This window comes from Calidris pugnax, unplaced genomic scaffold (genome assembly GCF_001431845.1).
Source record: "Calidris pugnax isolate Ruff unplaced genomic scaffold, ASM143184v1 scaffold39, whole genome shotgun sequence".
In the NCBI taxonomy this organism is placed as follows: Eukaryota; Metazoa; Chordata; class Aves; order Charadriiformes; family Scolopacidae; genus Calidris; species Calidris pugnax.
The window spans coordinates 3,226,270-3,248,777 of record NW_015090828.1 but is presented as its reverse complement, the minus strand read 5'-3'; the positions used below and the strand labels follow the sequence as shown (position 1 = coordinate 3,248,777).

Sequence of the window (22,508 nt, the reverse complement as noted above, 5' to 3'; positions counted from 1 at the left end):
TTTGGAAAAAAATGCTTGTTTTCTTCAAATTGTTCAGCACGTTTCACCAAAATCAGTATTTGTAGAATTTGTGGCTATTTACTGATGTACACATTGTGAACCTTTCTGAAGATAAACTAATCTCTTATAAGTTATCAGAAAACAACCAAGAGAAAAAGAAACTCACTCGAAAGGGAGCACCCATGTCCTAACACAGCTTTGGTTACCCAAGGCTTTACCTGAAACATTCCTCCCGCTGTGGCAATAGAAGCAGAGAGAAGGAGACTGCTGGATCAGTAAGTGGCAGTGGTAGAAACATTTCTCACTTCCCTCTGAGAAATCCAGAGAGCACCAGAAACATCACCAGGCTTGTGACTCACATGAACACTTTATGAGCTAAATTTGATTTTCCACTTTTAAAGATTTCTTCTGTTTCATGGCAGGTGATTACAGGTACTTACAGTGTGGTTTTACAGACAGTGATGCCAGCACTAGAAGTGGAATTACAAAAAGAAAACTAAGAACAGTTGCTCTTTGGAAAAAAGTACAGACAGCGTATTGGATAGTCTGCTGAACAAGTAGAAAGGTACACAAATGGAAGTGGGGATTTATTCAATTAATTAACATTAATTAATACATTAACTGTCTTTATTAAAATCAAACAATAAACTAAATGTAAGTCTCATGGACAAATACTGCGAATGCAATAAGAGATTAGGAGTTTCACGTACAAGGCCCAAATAAATCACTGGTACATAATGTTTACAAGTCTTCAATGTTTATGAGACGTAAATACCCATCAGGGTGAAGATGACCAAAAACCTGCATTTTGAAGCATGGTCATGTCTGTCATTGTGGCAAGGATGCCTGCTGCAGCCTTCTTATTTAGTACTCTGTTGGGCAGGATATTGTTTTGTAAATCGACTGGGGAAGAGAAGTGAAAAGAAATTTTTGATCCAAGTCTCTGTGACCTTTCTTAGACAGCCGAGGTGCAGTTATCATCTTTTAAGCGTAACGATGAAGCAATTCAGAATTTGTATTATGAAAATTCTGAAAATATCATTCTGAATAGCAAGATTCACACCAGGAGAAAAGGAATCAATTATTCCTTTTGACTAAAGTAGATGGCAGAGGCTGTAGTAATAGCTCTTTAAATAAAGTACACCATTCCCCACACAGGATTTAATCTTTTAGACTGAAAAAAGATTACATGTCCTGGAATATCCCACGCATATTTATCGTACTACTGCTGCTGCAGAAGGGAGGGTTAGCATCTCATTTGGTCTAGACAGACTAGTCGCAAAATAGTTATAGATTTTGTCTAGGCCCTGCTGATGAGGAGAATTTGAGCAGCTGACAGGTAAATACAGTTCCAGTGTACAGCTGTACTTTACCAGCTCCCTCAATGGTACCTCTGATTTGTGAGTATTTTTTTATTTCAGCTATTTCTCTTAATTTCAAAATGAAGTAGACTTCTCTCCAAATTCATATTAAAATCAATAGGAAAAAACACATGTAGATGCAACTAGTTTTCATAGTGGGTATGCTTTCTTAAGCAATAAAAAAAAAAGTTAAATAGAATTAATTTAAATTAGTCTAACTACACCCTGTTCCTTAGTTACTTTTTTAATCCAACCATGCAGTAATATTTTGACTTTCCAGTTCAAATGCAGGTGAATTGTACAAGTTTCCAACACTGGAAAACAATATGGAAATACATTTCTCAAAACATCATTGTGATTTTTGTATTGCTCTTGCAGTCTGCTGTTCATTAATCAATGTCTCTTACAGATCCAGTTCAGCAAATATGGGTGCACAAGTTTATAGCAAATGCAAATCTTAAAGAAAACAAATTTCCTTACATATCTAATCTACGGGATGGTGCAAAACATGCAAGAAAAACATGTAAACAGAGCATTCAGGGAAGTATTTTACCACTGTGCATGGTAATACAATCATGCATTTTATACTTCTGTGAAGTAAGTTGGAAAGAACAGCAAACTTCTTTTTTATTTATCCAATTCACTTATTTTAATTTGTTCCCCTCTTCCAATTTCTCTTCCCACTTCTTAGCTTTCTTAACACTGACTGACTTTGACTTACAAAGTGTCTAGTACATTTTACAATGCACTGAGACTTCGAGCACCGGTTTGTTCATAGTGTAGCAGTCACTGTGCAGGCATCATCGTTTGAGCTGAGCAATTGATCTGCAGTTAAAAGATTATTCAAGCAATTTCACTTCCAACAACACAAGCTGCAAGGTGCTAAATCACAAACATTTATTCTCCCTTTGCCATAAATCCAGTAAGAACAGCTACTATTCTAGATTTCAGACTCTCCTTGCTAATGGTAACAAGCGAGCAACATGTTAGATCCAGCCAGGACCTTTATTTTACAACGTCCAAAAAACAGCCTGGTGGAAAGTCAGCAAAGTGTCCAGCCACGTGCCTCTCTTAAGCACTGGTCTCTACAGGACCATCTGTGCAGGGTCACCTTTCTGCAACCCATCACCAGTAAGAGGCAAGGGGTGAAGAATTCTAGTTGACTGAAGGACCAAGAGACATACTCTCCTTCTCAATGTTAAGCCAGCGCAGGACAGAGTTTGATGCTACAGCTAAGTGCTGTGGATATAAGATATAAACATCACAAACTCTATGCCAACTATAACATGACTAATGTTCAGTTTCATCCAACTTTACTAACATTATTCTTCCTCCTGAAAAACAACATTTACTGTCCTAGCTGAACAAAACAAGCAACCAGCAATAAGTATTTACATAAAAACAGAATTTAAAGCAGAAGGTAGTAACAGACTCTGGGAATGCAGAATTGTGTCCTGCCTTAGTGTTGCAACAGCAGTAAGAAACTCAGAGAATGACTAATTAATCCTGCAAGTTACCCTACGGTATAACCAGCCTCTAGCAGAAGGGAATCACTAAAGTGGTCTTTGCATGTGTAGGAACACACGCTGTGTTACTGAGCCACTGCAAACGAACCTTTGTTAAATGTCATGACTACAGGGGGAAGCCATAAGGGGTTAATTATAGTTAAATGCACATGATATATTTTGCTCTCCAGGATTTTAACCTGAAACTAATACTGCAAGTAAAACTGTCACCCTCCCGTTAATGGCAAACTACAATATCATTTATAATAGTTTTCCCTTAGGTATAATAAGCTTTGTACTATATGGGGGCTGTTAACAAGGGAATTCAGTAGAACTTAGAGGCTTGTAATTCCTCTTATATAAAGGTAATCACAGTAGAGCTACAGTCATAAAGCTTTGCACTACATTCATGTGAGATCTGGCAGCAGGCTTACTCCTGTGAACAGGATAAAAGAACACAGGTTAAATATTCTTCAGACATTGCATTCTGAAAAGTGATTTGGACATATCTAAACAGTGCCAGAAAAAACAGTTTGGCCTATGACAAGCCTTAAAAGAGTAATACCACAGACCTCCAAGAATCAGAGCAGTGCCAACAACTCTCACTCTTGCTCCTTATCTGGCTGCATCCTTCAGTTCTGATGCAGGCTTTGCAGCAATGCAAATAATTCAAGGAAGGGGTCAAATATTTCACACAAAGATTGCAAAATAGCAAAGATCCCAGGATTGTGTTTCCCTTTTTAAAAATCACTACACCAATATAATTTTGGAGAAAAGACAACCTCTTCTTTGAATACCACTTACCTTCAACAAGAACATGTAAAATCTGAACACAGCACAAATGTTGCCAGTACGGAGGAAACACCGTGCAGAACGATGCCTTTGGACTCACACATACTCAAACACTAAGCATGAGAGTACTGTTTCAGCAGTCTTATAACGTATAAGCAACACTAAGCCTAATAGTAGATAGCAAGTTATTAATGAATGTCATCACCAAAGCCATATTGCATCTCCCAGTAATTCCCTAGATAAGATAAAAAAACTCACTTCCCTAGAATAAGAAAATCTCTATCAAGTCAATCAGCAAAAAACCCACATTATTTCAACAACAGCTTTACATGTTATGTTACACGTGGCTTTGAGGATCAGGTTAAATGTTGATTAGGACCTCTGCAGACTCTATTGGTATGCCTCAAGATAAATCTAATATCAACCAAACAACATATATCAGTGAACTAGTGAGACTACAAAGACTAAACTTTCCTGCAAAATTAAGTATAATAAAATGTTAAAATTGCAACTTTCTATCATATTTTAAAATTTGGTTAAAAGCCAGCACATATTGAATTTCATCTGTTCCCTCACTGAGACTCAGCCTCCAAGTGACAAATTAACATGGTTTCATGTACCACACTGAAGCAGTATAACCCAAATAGACATATACTATTTCTCCTTTTTTTCTGCCATGAAGCAATTCTGGTTTTTTACAGCAATACACCTGCAAGCTGTTCTTTCAATAGGTCATATACTGATGCTGCACGGCAAGACCACTGTGTGCCAAGTAGCTTTTTCTCCACCAATCATGCTACAACAGAATTACAGACTGGGAACAATTGGGATTAAATGACATCCTAGAGACGTGATGTGCCATTGGAGCAAAAAATAAGTCTCTTCCACATTAGCATACTATAATGTACCTCCCTTCTTAATAGTTGCACAGATTAACACATAGAACCAGACAAGGCCACCACACAATTATATTTCCACAGTAGAAGAGAATTTTCACCTTTGCTTCTTTCTGCTCTTTATTGCTGACCTACAGCAGTAAAACATAGTGACACAGACACAAACTGAGAACCACAATTCTGCATGTAGAAAATTGTCCTCTAAAACATCCTTGTAGCTAAACAACCATCCAAGATTGGGTTCACCTCTCCAGTTTCCAAGACTCTATCAGTATTTAAAGAAATTGCAATATTGTAATAAGTATCTCATAAAATAAGATGGTAAATACCAACACCATATAATACCCACGCCTGATGACCAAAAATATTTAAAAGTCTATCATAAGGCGGAAGAAATTTATCTATTTGGAATTTCAATATCCTGCCTATTCTGAGCAACAGATGTACAATGGTTTTTTTACAAAGAATTAGGACTGCAACTTTACTAAAAAAACCTTGTGTAAGAGCAGAGAAAAGCTCAAGGATTAATCACTAAACTACATTTTAATATCCGTTTTATATTACTGAAGCCAAGAGTTAATTGATAATTTAAAAGGCTCTGAGAGATATATATTCAAGTTTGGTCACATTCACATCTTCAATTTTATAAAAATCTACTATATTATCTAATGTAGGCATAATTTTGTTCCATTAAGCAATCTGTGCTGAAAGTAATTCTGGGATTATAAATCTAATGAGAACAAAATAGGTCTTATCCTATCTGAGCTAAAAGGTGCAGTAGAACAGTTCTGAATCTTACATGTAGAGACAATCTGCTATTAACACACTGCAATATCTCTTCCTTTATAATAATGGAAAATTGAGGTCTGAGGTATTTTTTTTGGTTTATTTCACTTCACATAGGTATTAGGCAATGTGAATACATTAATTGAATGGACAGCTTTGTATCTTCTTCACCAAATAAATGTTTTCAACACTGATTTTTTAAGTCATAAAGAGCGACTATTCAGAATTAATATCAATTTTAAGTTGGCTTCAAATCCACACAGACAGACAGAGAGGTTGTGGTCCCAACAAAAACCATTCAGTCCTTATTGGTTTACAAATAAGCAGTCCAGCTGCAAGACTGGACTGACCCTGCATTTGTTACATGGATAAATTGATGTTATAAGAAAGACTACACCACTCTTTCAGATAGCAGGGAAAAAATAAATAAAAAAATCAAAGTGAGAAAGAACAAGACCAAAATTATTATAATAAAACCAAAACGTCAACACACATTTCTATTGCATATTGGCCTGAAATTTCATCAATCTACCATTAAATAAAGCCTCGAAAGAGCAAGTCACATATAACTGAAGGTTGCAACCTAAGTTTCACAGTACAAAGTGAGCTCTGTTGCTCACAGGAGTAATGCATTTGAAGAGAAAAAATTTTTTTATCCAATTTATAAGAATACAGCATTACCTGCCTTATTTCATGACAAGGAAAAGTAGGTAATAACAGTATACTTTGCTTTAGAACAAAAGATGCACTATTTGTAATACCACTGGAAGAAATGTAACATGAAGAGATAACTATTCTTACATTTACTTTTATTCTTATACAGACAGTAGAAAACAAATTCAGCATCCTTCAAATTAAATACAGAAACATTACAAAAACTTCTATGCTGCTGCTGAGGACAATCAATTTTCCAATAATGACCGCAGCTGATAATTTTCTAGCTACTTGTATAGAAGGCTTCACATTTACTTCAACTGTCAGCAGTATCCGTACCCCAGAACACAATGAATAAGCCCATTGCCTTTATGAGGTAACATATCACACTGTCACAGACAGCTGGTATCCTTTAATTCTTCCTCTATTGGGAGGACATATTCTGAAGGAATATAAGTGCAGTTGATTTTATTAACACACTCCACATCCCGTTCCCTCCTCCACTTCCACTCTGAACCACCTCTAAAGATCTCAGTCAATACATTAAAAAAAAACTGGCAGTTTTCCACTTCCCAGCAGGTTGCCTCTGAAAAGATCAGTCAATACACAAAATCTGCAGAGAACAAAACATCACAGAAAACAGCAATGATTTCTAAAGGCAACCAACAAATGCCATTAAAAACAGACTGTTGTAATTCTGGAGTTCGTATTCCCTTTGGATTTCTCCAAGTTTCATTTATTTAGTCTCCTTAATAAGAGCTCGAAAATTCTTCAAGCATATGGATTTTAAGTCATATAAAAATCCGAATTAGAAATCACTGGGTTAAAAGCTTTGGAGCTCTTTACTACAGCTGGAAACCTGCAATTAGCTCAAAGTCCAACCAACTTGCTTCCAAATTAGAAAGAGACCTGAACGACAGAGTGTTTCCTTCTTTTCTGCAGTAGTCTAAGATTAAATGGTAACTTCTTTCCTTATTTAAACCAATGTTCCTGAAGGTTTTAAACCTATATTTGTAACTCAGTTCCAGTATTATTGTATAAATTACAAGATGACCATATCACACATTTCTGTTCTATCCCTTCCAAATTAAAACAAACAAACAGAAACCCACCAAAAAAAAAAACAAAACCAGCAAACAAACAAACAAAAACCTGTAAACAACACAAACACCAAACTTTACAATGCATTTTCAATATCTTTATGGTGACGTGGAAGTTAGAATTAAAACTAGTATAAGAAGTACTTTAACACTGACAAAAAAATTAATAAATAAAATACCTTTTCTCAAAGAAACAAGCTATGACTGTTGTGTTCTGGACAAATTAATGCTACTGTAGCAGAGAAAAACAGAACTAGATTTAAGAAAACAACCAGTAATTAATAAATGTCTGTTTAAAACACATCAGTGTATCAACAACGGAGTCTTTGATGAAGAGCCAACAGTCATAGAAATGCTTGTTCATAGAACAGATGTGAGAGGTTCATAGGGAGTGGAATTAAAAAAAGACTAAACTATTTATCCAAAGTTCAACGAAAATATAAAATCAAAAAAAGTATTTGGAAAATACAGTGAGTAGTATAGAGTCACAGGCAAGTCTTTCTCTTCTGCTGACATGCTGTGATATCCTCTTCAAGCCACTCACACCATTTATGTCAGAGCCATCAGGGATTGCACAACAGCTAAGTCTTCTGGTACACGTTTTAGCAACACCCAAAGAAATTTGGAGAAAAAATATATCAGAAATAACCATTCAGAAATAGACAAAAGAATGAAATATTCTGAAATGAGAGAAAAGGGACTGCTCTTCAATGTTAAGTTAAAAATATGGCTTAACTTTTAATATGGCTAATTCCTGGACAGAGACACTGCTTGGTAATAACTGGAAATAGACAAAGTTTAAGAAAATACAGATTTTTTCCAACCAAAACTGCATATAAATAATCATTATGCCTAATTCATCTGGTGTACTTCTTTGAGTTGAGTCAACATCCTTTTGATCCTGTGATACATTTCTTGAAGAACAATAAAAAAAAATAATTAATTCCTAGTTCTTAAAAGTTATAAAATAAAGAAGATACAATTCTGTACCAAAACAGTTGTCCTTGAGCGGACTGATGTGTAATGGGAGCTCCCATTGGCCAATACCATTTTGCTTTTCTGTCCTTGTTTTGTTTGCAAACTTTGCAACGAAGAGTACTGGATGAAAAAATACTTGAATGAAGGAAAATGCCGTAACGCTACCTGCACACTGTGTGTGTGCAGTCCTGGAGCTGCGTCCTGGCGTGCGGAGGAGCAGGAGCGTGCTGTTCCTCCCAGTTGTAATCGTGGGGACTGTTAATAGGTGTTATTTCACTCGTGACAGGTAAAAAGATCCAAGGAAACTAACATCACTCAAACAGTCCAGAATGACCAAAGGCAGCCTTCTATCAATATATGCAGTCAGCTCCAACAGCACTGAAATAAAGGAGTGTTTTAGTCCCCCTTGGCCCTCCCACTGCAATCAATCTGGACTACCGGAGCTCCAGTGAAACTAATTAATAGTTATTAAGGAACATGGTTAATGACACTGTGGGCATGCATCAACACAGGTATCCCATTTGTATCTTTGCCAAAAATAATGCATTTTTACTACAGATAATTTGCAGACTTGATTTCTCACAATGTATTCCCTCCCTGAAGGGAATATTAAAATGCCAAGTTGTCTGCATGTACAGAAATATGCTGAGATATTTCATTTACCCATGATTATTTACCAGTTACAGCTTTTAGAATTATAGCTGGAGCTAGGTTTAACAATAAATAAATAAATAAAATCTGCTACAGGACCAAAAAAGGATGTTTTTTTGAAACAGACTTTTGTTTTCTTTAAAGACCTAATGTTTAATGAAAGGCATATTTGGCATTTTTATCCTTTCAACAATATTTCCTTTTAAATTAGAGAATTTTTACAGCCAAAAAATTTGATATATTTAATTGGTAATATCTGGAGATATAATCAAGTTGGCAAAAGGTATAGAAACTTCCCAAGCCTGGCTTTACATAAACAACTATTAGGGTTCATCCCTGAGCTAAATCACTTCCAAAAGCAAAAAGTCAAAATATTTTATGTGAAGACACTGCAAGAAATGTTGTAATACCTTTCTAATTCAATTTCTTCCTGTAAAAAATTTTTTGCATTTCACTCTAAATTTGTCTATTTTTTCCTTCCACCCAAACCCTCCAATTTTGGCAAGTAAAAAATCGTCAGAATGTAATTACAAGATCCCATAAATAGCACAAGCTCTTTCTCAATAGCCATGTACTCTCACATCACGCAGAACGTTTATGCATTTCCGTATTTTTAATTATAACAATGGAAGACAATTAAATTGCAGAGGCAAGTTTAGCACTTTGGACGTCCTATGTACCCTACAAGAAACCCAGTGAGTACAGAGTCATTTAATGCCCATATTTCCAAAAGCCACAATGTCAGAAGCTGTCACTGTTTCATCCCACACTCCCAAATCTCAAACCTCTGATGGAAACCCAAAGAAGGAACCCAGTAGAACAGCAGGGGTTGGTTAAAGGAGATGCCTATTTGATTATCCTTCTTACTACTAGTGCCATGAAGATTTTTTAAATATTATTTCAGAAATCTTCAATTTCAGTTAAATTTTTAAATAATAAAAAGATACAAATCAGTGCCTAATAAGATTAATTGAAAACTAACTTTATTTATGTTCATTCTATCTCTGTCTTCATCAAAAAGCATAGGAATAAATTCTTTTTGCTAGAAGGAAAGACTAGAAACAGAAGACACTAAAAATTAAAATAAATAAATAAATAAAAACACCAACCAAAAACCAAACAAAAAACCAAACCAAACAACGAAGACACACAAAGAAGCAAACTTAGGGAGAATATGATTAAGATCATAATCCACACTTACTGTGCCACACCAAACTTGCACAGTTTAGCAGCAGGAATTATTTTATACTAATAGCAATGTGGGACACAGTTTTCCCTCTCAGACAGAAAACTAGGGAGAATCAAAGCAGAGAAGGGAGGGACAAAATCTCTTTCAATTACTTTAATTTCCCAGAGATCTTTTCTATCTACTGGATACTACAAGCTGTTCCCTACAGAAACAACACAAGTCTTCAGAAAACTGGAAACCACAGTACAAAATTTCACATGTGATAATGCAGCTAAATGACAATGACTGCATGGGTCTGGACTTATTTTCCACGCTTTGCAAACAGCCCTTATTTAATGGCAACAAACACTGATTCCAGAGCTCCAACCAAACTAAGAATAGTAGTCTGCAAATGCATGATTCCTTTAAACATGTATTTTGACTAACAAAGACTCCAGATCAGTTGTCTTGAAGCCACTGGAACAGATAAAGCTTGAAACTCATCTCACACATGCAGAGAATTGAAACCTTTGGGTTAGGCAAGTTGAACCAGAGCCTACTGTGAAAATCCAAATTTCATAGTTAATTCATCAAGAAGAGAGCATTTGTGCTTACTTTGGTCGACCGTCTAAGGAAACTGATTCTACTTAACAAAATGTTCACAAACAAATGGAGGGAACAAAATGTGGAACTGAAGCTTTCCTCCTTTCCCTACCAATGTATATAGAACTTTCATCTACTGATCATTGTGCCCAAAATGCTCTTTCTACAGTGTGCGAAATCCCCACACTTGCTAAAAGAGGGGAACCCATCTCAGGAAGATCAAAATCCTGTATCTCCCTATCCTGCTCAAGAGCCATGTTCATGAGCAAATTGGAGACTGACAGATTTTGAAACTACAGCACTGTGCTGGTTTGATATTAGCCACAGTACACCCCAGACAAAAACAAACACTTGTCATTGTTTCTGATCCAACATACTAGATTCAAGTCATCTCAATCCAGGAGAGTAACTGGGCACTTCATGTTTACTTGTAAAATCCACAAAGCCAGGTTAACATGAAGTACTTTCTTTACTCTTTTGGAAATCAGGGCACTGCCCTACCTTACTTCTCTGAAATAAAGTTCATTTGAAATGCCACTATTTTCCTACAGAAGGATAGATTCCAAAGCACCCACCACCTCACACTGAATAGCATGCAGAACAGATTATTATTACATACATTTCTGAAGAGCTTGTCTCTCCATTGTGTCTGCAGATAACATACGCTGTTCAAAGATGAATAGGAGAAATGAAAGGGGAATCCATGGCACTGGTGGGAGGCGAGAGCCAAGCTAGAGACTATAATGGAAGTCTTTTTGTAACTGTAGTGTTTGTTGCTGCAAACAATATAAGAATTCAGCGCTCATTTGAAGTGTACCTTTTAGAGTTCCAGCTGTGCTGATGCACAGAGGGGAAAAAAAAAATCTTAAAGGATGAGATGTATCAGGTTTTTCATTGTAAATAGGAAATACAGCCTAGATAGAGAGGGAAAAAATACACATTCCAGGGTATATAAACTCTGACAGTATGACTGCTGTAGAAAAGACACACTTGTTATGCTTTTGAGACCCTGATGGTCTGAGTCAGCTTAAATGGCTCCTGCTTTCACTTGCTGCATAACCACATTAATGAACATCAAGTCTGAGAGGAATATGGGCAAATCATAAGGTGTGGAGAAAATGCTTCCACTCTGGTGAAGTCCTCAGATTTCTCCTGAGTGACAAACACATGGATTTTCTTCTGGCACAAGGGCCCCTTCCACTTTGGCCTCCCTCACCGCTGAGCATTGTGCAGTTTTGTTTCCTTTTTCACAAAGAGCTTTTCACGTAAGCTTCATGAACGTAGTAAGGCAACAGACATCCTACATCACAAACATTTGATAACCGTAGCTGCACTGGTAGAAGAATTAGAAGAGAAGGAAGGTCCAAAAGTCAAGACAGATAAGGAAAAGGAAAGGGACAGAAAAGAAAAAAAATGAGTAAAGTCCAGAGTGGTAGGGAAGGAAATAAATGAGCCTGAAGAAAGCACTTCATGATGCAGGAATGTGCGATGACAAGATTAAAAGGGGCCAAAAAAACATCAATACATCCAAAAAGAGAACTTGTTTATGGTGCAGTGATTTACAGAATACAAAGCAAGTATTCCGGAAAACTGCTGTTATCCACACATTCAGAAAAGGGAGAAAATGAAAGAGATGGTGTTCATAAACAGAAAGAGATAACATGATGAAGAAATAAATATATTTGCTTCCTAGGGCAGTAAAGCTGCAGAACATAATGAGATCTGAAGGGAGATAAACTCAACTTTCACGGAAGCTAGAAATGCATTCTGGCAGCTATCAAAGATATGTCGCAAATGAAGATCAGTCTAAAAGGTAAACAGAAATGGTGCAGTCTTCATTTATTTTCCTTTAGAAAATTACAGGCAGATGCCAAGGGCCAAACCATACCTTGACATAGTTCTCTGAGGACAAATGTGTAAAACAAAGAGACAACAGAAAAGACTGAGAAAAGCAATAGAAAAGAATTGAAAGGCTTGGTGGATTTGGCCAGGGAGTTTTCATCAAATGACAGGATAGTACCACTCTCAAGATGTACAGAATAACAGACCTTTATCAGTATCATATAAATTCCTTCTATGCGAGAACCTGCCTCCTCTAGCACTCAGTCAGTTTTCCAATGAAAAAAGACCTTCTAAATGTTGTAGCTGAACTGAAGAAAAGCCAGGAAAAAAAAAACAAACAAACAAACAAAAAAACCCAGTAAGACCAAGGATAGTTAATAGGAAAGCTGAGGGTTATTTTAAGTAAAAGTGATCTGCATACACTGAAGTGCTGTTATTTTTTGTGATTAATCAACTAATTAAGTATTACTGATTGCTCTGCAAAAAAACTCAGAGTTGAAAACATTCTCAAAATAGGTACCACTATGCAGCCAAGCGGTTGCAGCTTCAACAGGACCTTGCTAGTTGTCTATTAAATTTGGTCACTCAGAAGATGTGCTATCAATTTCTCTTTCAGATTCCAAATCTGACACCAGAAGGGAAGGGGCAGCAATGCTCAGAAAACTTCTGTTGCAAACCCATCGAAAGGAAATCAGAAGAGCAAATTCAAAGGCCCTGTCACTACATGCTGCAGCCAAGCACCGCATCCCCACGATCCAAAAACATATCCCTCGGGTCAAACACTGCAACGCTGCTTCCTGACCTTTTATTCTAATGCAAATGGAGAAAAGAAAAGCACTTCAAGTTCTTGTACTGAAGGCAAGATATCTCAGAATAAAATACTTAAGAGCATGCTGAATATTCTTATCAGGACTTGTTAATTAATTCTCACAATGCTCCTCACAAGTAGGTAGAGCAGAAAGATTATATTATTACAGAGAAACCATATCAGTATCTGTACAGTGATAGACAGTAAAATGGTCTAGAATAGCTGAAATATTTCCGTTTAAGAAAATACGGATTTACTGGAAAGTGACTGCCTTTTTTTCCTACTTTGAATAAAGACTGAGATTTTTAAACTGTGCTTGACAAGCCTGAAACTTACAACCATCCTGAACAATCAATGCATTTACATGCACCTATCTGCCTGTTTGAAACATCCAGGCCATAAGAAACTTTGACATCACTAAAACAACAAAGACTACGTGTAAAACAAGGCAGCAATTTCTGAACTAGTATCATCTTGCCTTTCAGGGTTCATCTAAATCCCTCTTGATAGAAGCCCTTTTAGAGTCCTTCAGAGTGACACACAGCTGTGATCCAAAATACAAAGGTTTATATCAAGCTAATAACTTTGTCTAACCCAAGTCCTCCTCTTTTGCTGTGTAACAGGCTACAGTTTGGGGGCAGTTACCAGTTTCAGTCATTAGCAGGTATATGAAGGGAAAAAAAAATCCTCTACTTTGCAAAGCTTTTCCTCTTTGTGAGATCTTATGGCCCCATGCAAGCACCGATCTCCGGTTGTTTTCAAGTATCTTTATGGAGACTGCTGTGAAGATTTCCCCTGGATAAGAAGGATTTGAGGCACTGTAAGTCAGATGCACACTCCTGAGCCCTTCCTGTCACCCGGGATCTGGGTGAAGCAGCATTATCTCTTCTAAAGACTATTTTGAAAGGGAAATCCACAGTGCCATCTCTAGAGCGGTTAGCAGCTCCATCTCCGAGGCATCCCATTAGAGGTAAGAATGACGGCCTCTGTTCCCCATGCTTTAAAAAGTGTTCCCTAATCAAACACACAGTGCAGGTATACAACAACAACTTCCCTAGATATTCTTACCATATTTGACACCTCCTTATTTTATTCCAAGCCTCTAGCTAATTAGTAATTTCTGAACAGGAAGCGTTCAGTGTCAAAAATATGAGGCTTGCAAAGGTAAACCCAAGCACCGTAGCTATTTCTGAAGCATTTGGCTGAACAAATGGCAATAGGAAAAGTATTTTCAATGGAAATATGCCTTCTCTCTGCGACACCAAATCAACAGGAACTGTCTTTATAGCAAATTACAAGACATACATTGTTAGGCACCACAGCAATTCTTAATGGGATTCAAGTAGTGTTAAAGCTTGTGTAGAGTCCTTCCTCATGAAAGGAGGTATTAAAAGACAAATTCAATATTCTGTGAGAAATAAAGACACTGAGATGGTCATTTAAGTACCCGATGGAAGAGTTCCAGTGTAAATGCAAACATAAGGTTATATGTCAGCAAGTGCTGCAGGGACCGTGTGCCTCTGGAGCTGATGGCTGGGTCATCTGGAGCAGCAGAGCAGCCTGGCAGAGGCTGGCCCTGCTGGGGAGAGCACTCGAGGAACTACCGTTCAATGCCCCGCAGGGGCTGCAATCAGCCTGTCCTATCTGCAAGCATTTCATGAAGAAATTCCTACAAAGAATGGGTTTAGCATAAAACAAGACATATCTTTAAGGAAACTCTTATTGAAAATAAGAAAATTGCTTGGAAAAAAAAGCTTAAATCTTTTAAGAGACAGTAGAAAATAAGACTAGTGCTAAGAACAGTGATTCTATCATAACAACCTTCTCCGTGTCTTGCTTACCACAGCTGGGAATGACAGAAAAAGACTCCCAGAAAGAAAAGGATACATAATCTACCTAATGGTGAGCAGCTTTACATATACCTATATTTTTAAAAAATAATTTCCCAGAAGTGGGAGAAATATAGGCCAATCAATTGGTTCAAGTTTCAGCTTTTGGGGACTTTCCTTGCCTCAGTTGGTACCTTCTTTGCTGAAGTTAAAAGGAAATTTTGCCCACATAAACAGACTTCAGTAATAATTCTCGAGAAAGAGACCAGATGATCAGTTGTCAGCAACCCAAAATATCCTGCTCCTTCATTAGACAAAAAAGTTCCTAGGACAGCAGCACTCTTCTCCTTCCTCCTTCCCACCAGGAGAAATGCCTGCACAGAAGCAGGGACAGCAGTCAGGTGCGAGGCAGCTCTGCAGAGATGGGACAGCACTGGCTGTGCCTGGACTCAGCAACCGTTGCCTACAGGGAAGGCAAAGCCCACTAAAGCTTTTAGACAAAAGTCACATATTTTCCAATCGTCTTTAAGTTTTCTAAACCACAACGAGGCTTTCCCTCTTACCCACTTACACCAAAAGATTGAACAGTTCTCTGGAGATTATTTTACTTAGGGGTTTCTCCCAAATATTTTCAAGATATGAAACAAAGGGAACTACGGTGGGTTAAAAAAAAGCAGCAGTTCTCTCTATGGACTGCCACTGCCCAAGCATTATTAGCTAACCTTAGTTTTCAGGCCAAAAATATTCTCTTACCACAAGAAGAATCTGCACTGACAGCAAGAGTTTCATTGGATTTTATTTGGGAGAGTGGGTAGAGGTAACAGAAAAGATCACTGTCACCAAAAATTACACATTCTGAAGCAGAAATTTATTTTTTTTATAAAAATCCTGTAACAGAAAAGCTGCATTCTATTCAACTTTCAAAAAAAAAAAAATCCAAAAACACAGGGGCAAAATAAAGGATTTTTCCAACTGCTATTTCAAATCCCATGGCGTGATTTTTTAAAAAAGTTAGAAATTAATTTTGTTTGCATTTTCTGATTTACATTTTCTCAGAAGGATGATAAAGGAACAAATTTGCCTACATGCTTTTTCAGAGCACTGTTCTCATATTTTGCTGCTGAAAGTGCTTAAAAACTAATGATGGATCTCTAATTCACTGCGAAATACATTCTGTGCTACATGTAGCCATTTTTGTGTATATAAAAATTATAGGCTCAGAACTCTTATCTTCTGTATGTTTTGTATTATCCAGTAACAGCAGCTACAGCTCTGCCATATCTCTTGCCATATCCATTTCTAGATTCACTTTGTGAAGCTACAGAAAATTAGTAAATGCAGCATGGCTTTTGAAGTAGACTGTTTCTCTTGTTACAGTTTAAGGATACTTCCAAGAAGGATACCAAGCTCTATTTGCATGGCTGGCACTAAGTTCTGAAAGGCCCTTGCAGAGAATTCTCTGTTTTCACTTTCCCATTGTCCATACTTGGTTAGTTCTTGCTCACTTCTATGTAAGTCAGCTATGAGCTTAGAAAAACATTTGACACTGATCGTAAATCTGCAAACAGACTCTTCTTGAAGAAGCAAGATACTCTCAAACCCTAAACAAGGCTTTAAGAACTGTCAACTCCACAGATCAGGCCCTTTAAAGCCTCTTTTTAGGAATTATTTGCCAATCGCTAGTAAAACAGGCAATGAATTTTTAAAGCTATATTTTCTATAACTTTTACAGTCAGACTTAATACCTACTTCAGTTACCATAACAAGTGTTGCAACAGATGCTTTTGGGTTTAATGAAGACAGTCAAGCAGATTTATTGCCTATTTCTTCTAGAGGCAACTGAATAATTTTCAACAAATAACTTCCTCCAGTATAGTCTTTATTTTTGTACCTATATTGAATAGCATATATATCAGACTGCAGTTCTTTCTCTTAGAAATTAATCACTTCAAGTCTTTGCAGATCAGTCAAGTCAGATGCAACTCACAGCTTAGCTTGAAGCAGTCACTCCAGTGATGTTGGATTTTCCCTAGCCCATCACCTGTGAAAAGATCACCTGTATATGTGCTAAAGGGGTATAATTGAGAACACTCAGCATTCCTTCAATTCCGTTCATGGTGCAGCTCCATCTTTGCAATTATTTTCCCATTGGCTGTACCTTTCGAAAACAGGGACTCGGTTCCCACACAGGAACTGCAGACAATGGTATCACATTGACAGTTAAGCAGAGACAGCTCATATCATCTCAGCAGTTTAGGCAGAATTGAATTCCGAGCCACAAGGATAAGAGGTTGTTTCTGGCCAAGTCTGAGCTGCTTCTGACATACAAAAAAAAATGTGAAGGAACAAACCACAAGGTGAAGTCCCACTGGTGCACTTAGGCGAGCAGAGCGTATTATTCCTGATGTCAGGTGAGAGAGAATGGAAAATATGAGAAGGGGTGCTCCTTCCTGCCCCCAGCAACTGCTGCCTTTCCCAAATTCCAGCCCTTCTCATGGGGCAGCAGCAACAGTTGTCAAGCCCCACAGTTCAGCCAAATTCATCACTAGAACTAAAGCTTGATGCTATGATTGCAGGCACGTGTCCCAGAGCTGCCTCCTTTGCACATGCCTTGAGCCATCCTGCCTTTAAGCCCATGCGTGTGGGATGTTGCTCCCATGTGCAGGATCTGCCCATGGAAAGATCAAGTATCATATTTCAGAAGTACCTGCAAAATATTTCAAGTGACTGCAATAAACATAAGCAATATACCAATTTAGTTGCTTTGTTGTAGAAAATGCCCACCCATTGAGGCTGAAGAGCCAAGCTAATTTGGAAGGAAAGAGGAAAAGAAATGCATCCCAAAGCAGATTCTCACGTGTGTGCCAAGCTCTGCTGCAATGGCAGGAGAGAGAAGATGAAGTTTGTATCCTGTACCTATAGGAATGCCTAGGACTGGATCTGGTCCATTTTCATATCGCTCACAGGCCAGGTCTAAACGCACGTGAGCCTGGGAAGCTTTTCTATGCACAAATTCTCAGCCTGTTTGTAAAAAAGAACTCTCATTTGCACTATTTAAAATCAGAGCTGCCACGAGGTTATGTGTGGCCTAGAACCTCAGCTATAATGTGTCTGAGGATCAAGCCAGGTAAAAGTTCACACGGTTGTTGATGGTTATAAGGTTGCACTTTCAGATCCCTCTGATCTGAAAAAAGAAAGCGGGTTGTGGTCTTCACACTAGGCTTCTATGAGTTGAACAATGCTACAGAAGTATTTAATAAATTAAATAAAATAGAGCAGTAAATCATTACTGCATACAGTGATTTCTTGGAGATATTTATTCATATTTCTGAAAAAAAAAAAGTCAAGTTCCTCAAAACCCTCACATAAATATTCCTTTCTATTTTTTATTGTAAGTAAGTGGCCCAAGTTTTTACAAAATCATCAAATAGCTACTGTGTGCTATTAATGGCAACAAACATACTCAACTTCAAAAGTTCACATGCAATATACAGAAGAACTTCCAAGGAATTTGCTGCAATCAGTTCAAATAAGGCAGACGGGTAGGAATTCACAGCTCCTATGATTCAGAGAGTTAGTGCCAATACAGACCATGATATTAGATGTACTCAGCGACATTGTTGTACAAGAGAGGTCCCATTGTAGCGCGCTGCATTAACAGCAGCAAAACCCTTGAGAATTTTCCAGGCCTTGTCAGCCCCGACTGCTTTGATGAATGGTATAAACAGAAGATGAAATAATCACTCAGTAGTTTACAAGCACTGAAGTACAGCTATTAAAGATTTCTGGTCTGCATTATGACAGTAGAACAGTCATGCTTGGCAAACAGGCCAGTATCTGAGCTTATGGTTGTCAGACATCCCAAATTCCCATATTCATTTTATATCTCTGAGGCTTATACCTCCAGAGACCTAGGGCGCTCCTCCCTCACATTCTATTTCCCTGCAGAAAACAACCGAGATCAGCAAATTCAAGGGGGTTGCTCATTTGCTTGTCAGCAATTAGATAACAGCTTGTCACTCAAGAATGTCAGTCAATTTTTCTATTCTTTGTAGTTGGTTAATGATAAGACAAATCCTCAGCATTTAAAATAAAGATTTAACAGACCATTTTAAGGAAACTAAACAGCACAATGTTAATGACTGAGCATGCGTCTGGAGGACAAAGCTGGAAGGATCATCTGGGTCAGTGACTGCACTTCTCTGCAATCACAGGAAAATACAATCAAGGGGTCAAGAACACATTGGACCCATGAACACCAAGGATTATTTCTTAAATTTTATAACGCTGTTTTCAACTTATGCTTCACAGATCAATCTAGGCAACTGAAAAAAAAAAAAAAAAAAAATTATCATCCCTCCAGGAACTTTTCCAGAGGTATATAAATTTTAAAAAAAACTTTAAAACAACTGCCCTGCAGCCATCCTAAGATCTACAGTAAGAGACCAGAGGCCAGAACTACAATGCAACTCAAGAGGAGAGCACATGAAATTCAAGCTGTCATGCCGGTCCAAACAATATCAAGAAATGTTATGTCAAATCCTAAGAAATAGATCACAACCCACACAACGCAAAGAATAATAAAGAAATAAGTAGCAGGTCCCCACTTAATCTCACCAGGGAGAAATATTCCTCCATGGTCTAGTTTAATTCGTTTCTGGTTTAAGCAAATGCAGTTTATGAGTAACAGAATTAATCAATAGATGTACCAGCCTAATACACCAAACACCCCACCAAACACTTCCTTTGGCCGGTCTGGTGCTTTGGGCGATCAAAAGATCACAGTTAAGAGAAGGGAGGGAAGGAAACAAGGGATGAAGCAAAAGACTACCATACACCTTAAACTACGTTTCAAGAGCCAGATCTCTTTTGGGGCCCTACAGACAGGTCAGAAAGGCCATGAAGTATGTGGTAAAACTACATGAGCACTGGGAAGGGGAACTCCACTCACAAGGACACTTACAGAGGTCACAAACAAAGTTTTGTCTTCCTGATTCTGCTATACAGAGCAGAACTTGGCAAGCACATGAGAAACTGCACTGGGGACCCCATTTCTCTTCAGCTAGAAATTCTCATTCACCAGCAACCAGAGCTAGAGTCAAACTTTCACAATTTAAAACTTAATCCAGGACTAGCGTCCATAAAATCAATTGACCTTTCTCTGTACCAAGATAACTAATACTCTCAACAAGCTTACCTCCTATATTAATATTTTTCTATAGAAAAAGAGATAAAATAAGTTTCTTGTAAAATCTCATCAAAGAGAGAATATAATTATGGAGAGAATGGAATAATTCTTTTTTAAGCCAATATATCCATCTTGAGACAACCTTCAATATACTTCAGAACATTTCAAGCAATTTTATCAGCATTTAGGAAGGAAAAATAACGCCTTGAGGCCAGCCCTGTCAGCAAATATTTCCCATCTTCAGCTTAACTCTCAATATTATTCCAGATGAATGCATTGCAGGCACACTTTTTTAAAGCACTATGAACACTCTATTACATTGATGGCGACACTTTTCCCATGTGAGCCATTATTTGCAAATATGGACACCCTGGAAAAAAGGTAATTGTTAATCATTTGGAAAGAACACAGACACACTTCACACTAACAACCTCTCATTAAGAAACTCAAAGGACATTTTTTGAAGTTAGATTTATGAGAGCAAGACCAACATACATCTGGATTTGTCTCTGTGGTTTCATGAAGATAATGACTTTGCTATATCTGCTAGAAAACTTCTGCTCAAAAGCTAAAATAATTTGAAGTAATGGGTTGTTGTTTTTTTTTTTTTTTTTCAAACATCCATATAACATCCTCAGAAATACTAAAAAAAAAAAAAAATAAAAGAGTTGCAAAATTCACATATAAACAGACCTTTTTTCAGAAGGGATTTCATTTTCCCTCATGCATGCTTATTTGAGCTTTAGATCACCCTCCTCAGCTGGTTTGTATTTTATCAACTGTATCATAGGTTTTTCTATCAATTCTCACGCTATTTATTAACATTGTAGCAACCTGCTAAATCTTGAAGATCCCCCTTAAAATTCTAAGCTTCCAAGTGCATTTTCCAAAGGCCCTAGGACCTATGGCTATTTTCCAGTTAATATATAATCTGACAAGCTATTTGCAAGTCATACATTCAAAGTAACCCTGAAGAGATAGAGATATATTTTTAACAGACAGAACTATATCTGTATATTTATTTGTATTTCCTAAGAACAATACACCTCACCAACAAAGTAGCGGGGAACAGATTTAAACGGCAAATAGACAAAAGCCTTCAGCTTGCCTTAAGGCACTTTCCAGGGGCACTGGAGCCAATAGAGTCCTTCCAGCTGTCACTACACTGTTCTACATTCAAAGAAACTCCTATTTCTTCTTCAACCTCAGAGACAACAACCTTACCTTATTAGTTCACCCCATTATTCCAGGAAGGGAACTGAGCAATGCAGGCCTTTTTCTGCCTTGATTATCTTGAGACTGGGTTTAACTTGAATGTAACTAGGTAAAGTATTGCATGTATGTATGATACATATTTTTCTCAAGGGCCTTGTAAAGTGGTTCTCTGGTGTCATGCATTGAATTTTACAATGTACAAATTTTACAGTTAACTTACACTCCATGCACAGGTTTTGTACAGAGGTAAACAACACCCTTGGGCAATTACCAGTGCTATTTCTGAAAAAAAATAGCCCACCCACCCAAAAAAACCCAAACCAAAACAACTCCAACTTTATATCTTGTCACAAATTACAGACTGTAAGCTTCTCTCCCCTGCAAGCCCAAGAGAGCATCAATGTTTTAAAGAACATTTTCTCTTTTTACAAACATGAGAGACATCCCAAATAATCTATTTCCCTATTAATTACCACAAGTGACAGATTCTTTATTTTTTGAGAAAATAGATTTCAGAGCCAAAATATCACACGCATCCTGCTCCAAACCTTCCTCTTACAGCTTCCTTTCAGAGATGTGCCACTTCCACTGACTCAACAGAACCACTTAAAAGTTTTCAGAGCAAGAGACCAGCAATAACAAAAGGCCAGTTAGCAAGATTGGCAAAATCCAGTTTAGAGCCCAATTGCCACCATGAGTGCAGAACATGAACTCCCATCTTTGATCAACAAACTATTTCTTGCATCCCCATCAGGTGCTTTTCTGCAAGTTGAGCCATCTAAAGGACGTCTCTTTGAAGATAATTAGCACAAGAAAGAAAATAAAAAGGCATTAAAATAATGACAATGGATAATCTATGTTCTAGTTCATGAACATATTATGAAGTATTTTTTGACCAAATTATCATTTTAATCTGAATGCACTTCACTGCCAGTGTTGCCAGAGTGCCCTACAGCAAATATAACAGAAATTACAACAGTGGTCATTTTCACATTCCTGGTATTTTGCTATTCTTCAGAGCTATCATGATGCTCTCAAGGAGCACTTCTGGCTTCATGTTCATGTGCGTTCTCCATTTCCTTATGATGTCAGAGACACACAGCTTTAAAGGTTAAAATCTAAAATAAAATAA

General features: G+C 37.4%; 1 protein-coding gene across 1 annotated transcript in view; it reads right to left on the bottom strand.

Annotated features, from left to right (window-relative positions):
• Nucleotides 1-22,508, bottom strand: part of GRID1 (glutamate receptor, ionotropic, delta 1) — a 525,592-nt gene that overhangs the window by 490,470 nt on the left and 12,614 nt on the right. The gene's annotated exons all lie outside the window — the stretch shown is intronic.